Here is a 312-nt window from a genome sequence, read left to right as displayed (position 1 = left end):
GGGCAATGTAAATAATAGACCGATTAGAGAAGAAAATGAAAGAGAGGAGGGGATGAATAAAGGGAAGAGGGCATCGAAGAGGAGAAAGAACAAGGCAAAGAGTAAATAAAGTGTCACAATAGGAGAATACAAAGATGAAGTGAGAAAAAGGCTTAAAAAGTGCGAAAAATTCTCGCGTTCCAAAGCTGGCCTATTGAAAGGAGGGGAGAGAGTGCAAAAAAATAAACGAGGTATGGAAGAGACGCGTTAAAAATGTGACTGATGTTGGAGTCTTAATAAAGGCGACAGTATAATAAGGTCCGTTTAATAGGA

The sequence above is a fragment of the Penaeus monodon genome, chromosome 25 (genome assembly GCF_015228065.2).
Source record: "Penaeus monodon isolate SGIC_2016 chromosome 25, NSTDA_Pmon_1, whole genome shotgun sequence".
Classification (NCBI taxonomy): Eukaryota; Metazoa; Arthropoda; class Malacostraca; order Decapoda; family Penaeidae; genus Penaeus; species Penaeus monodon.
The sequence above is the reverse complement of the archived record's forward strand: the minus strand, read 5'-3'. Positions refer to the sequence as shown.